The sequence below is a fragment of the Trachurus japonicus genome, chromosome 6 (assembly GCF_045865225.1).
Source record: "Trachurus japonicus isolate A0001 chromosome 6, Traja_1.0".
Lineage (NCBI taxonomy): Eukaryota > Metazoa > Chordata > Actinopteri > Carangiformes > Carangidae > Trachurus > Trachurus japonicus.
Window position 1 is genome coordinate 37915585 of NC_140912.1, and position 2449 is coordinate 37918033.

Genomic DNA, 2449 nt, shown 5'->3' on the forward strand with positions numbered 1-2449 from the left:
TGTATATAAATATACTATTGTAAACTATCCCAGTGTGTAAATAGTAAATCTCTTGTCTGATACCTTGGTCAAAGTTCTCTGAGACAAACTTTTACATGAAGACACTGTATGTTTATATTACGACCGAATTTCACCAATAAAGTATTTACACCTCAGTTATAATAACATAAGACAGTTTATTTATCTCACACATGGGTATTTTAGTTTTTACAGTTGCATTGTATCATACAATGTGGGGGAAAAAAAGAAAAATCTGCAAATATAGAAATATACAACAATATAAAACAAACAAAAAAAAAACATTTTTCTTTTGAATGAATCCCCTTTATATGTGTATTCTTTATTTTCAGATATACGTCATTTAATATAACTTAAATGACCTAATATGTAAACATGTATTTACTATGTATATATTACTGTTTGTTTTGTATTATGGTCAAAATGAGAAAAATCAATAAAAAGAGTTCATATATATAACCTATAAGAAATAACATGCTTAAATCCTACATAACGTGTAGCATGAAGGTAACTGAGTACTATTGTAGTAGAAATACTCCGTTATTTCCTCCACTTAGTTTTTTTTTGGTGTTTGTTTCATTTCTGTAAAAACAAAAGTTGGTGCCTTTTTTTTTCTCTCTCAAATTTTTTATTGAAAAAGTACAAAAATAAACAATACTGGCATTTTTCATAGTGCATAGTAGTACCATAAGTGTGAAGGGAATGCCAGATGAACATCATTCAACATTAGTGCAAGTTAACTCACAATAGGAACATACACATTAGTGCTTCAATAGAATACATTTAGAGCAGTTGAAATAAAATTAAAATTAAAATAAACATCTCAAAATAAATAGTCAAAAAGAAATTAAAGCAGAAGTAAGCAATATTTTTGTGTTAATCTAAGTCTTAAATAGTTGTATCTTCCGACAGCAATCACTTCTATAGAGTGTTGGTCTGAAACACGGGTCTGTCAGTCACTCTGCTCTGCTCTGAGCCCAGGAGAAAACTTTCCTTGTATCCTACAACCTTTATCCAATGAGGAGAGAGAACGGCATAAAGGGGCAGTCCTCTCTGTGTGTGCAGCCAAGGGATGCGCCTGAATGTGGTGACGTAGGGACGAGGACCAATAGATCCATGACGAGGGCGGGGGCTGCTAACTCCGTCGGCTGACAAGACGTTATGGTGCGTTCAAGGCAACTCGTAACTCGTGTTTTTCCGACCTGTGAAGTGGTACCAGTTCGATCTGGTACGACTTCACGGGTCAGAAGTTACGAGTGGCCGTTATAGTGACTTTCCCAGGTAAAACAGGTCGGAGAAACACGAGTGGGTTGCCTGGAACGCTACAAAGTCGTAAGTCGTGACTTGAAGCTGTAATTTACGGTTTCAAAAGCCTGCCTGGAACGCAGCATTAGCCAAAACCACCGGATCGCTTGATTCTGCTTTAAGTATCCAAAAGTAGGCTACATGCTTTTAAATGTAGCTACTTTAAGAGTAAGAGTACATTTCTTATTTTTCACATCAATGAATGACTCTAATTGTTTCTAAATGAATGTAAGGAGCTTTTTTATTGCACACCGCTGTACACTGCACATCTGTGGACAAATTACAAAAAAACGAGTTTTCGGAGACTACAAGTGGCATATAATGACTCTTTGAGAATCTTGTTAAAACAGCCCAGATGGACCAGCACCACTGAAATGTTTGTGACTGCTCGAGTCAACACTCTCCAGTCTGTCTTAAGAAATATCATGTATAAGTTCATTTGTCGCCTAAACAACTCAGAAAATCAGATTGTGATGGAACTGACAAATGTTGCATTTAGTGCCACACGTTACACGTCACTGCTCTGGAAACACTGGTATAAGTGTCTTTTAATAAGGGGCTGCTAGGCTACCCCGTATGTTGTTGTTGTCTGTTGTTGTAGTATTGTTGTATTTTTAACTGGACCCAGAGTCTGTACTAATAAATTATCTATCTATCTATCTTTTAACTCTTGTTAGTGAGAATGAACTCTTTGCTGCTCAGCTGCACTGATGTGCTGCTTTTAGGGGTTAGGGTTTCCTTCACAGACAAACACAGCTTGTGTCCAATAGGATTTTAGAAAAAGACCTGAAAGTAACCAGTACTTTTCAGCCTTCCTACTAATTAACTCCAGTAAAAGTACTAATATTTGTCTTGGAAATGTATTCAAGTAGGAGTAATAAGTACCAAAGAAATCTAATACTCAAGTAAAGTACAAATCCTCTGGATATGTACCTACAGTACTCAAGTAAATTTACTCCGTTACTGTCCACCACTGATTGTAGTAAAAAAAAAAAACTCGGTTACTTCCTCCACAGAGTTTTTAACAGTCTCTCTGTTGTGTTTTTATTTCTCTTCTATGCTGCCATGGATCTAGACTCCAGGACTCGAGCGAAACCTCGCGAGATTACGAGTTCCCGTCGGCCCC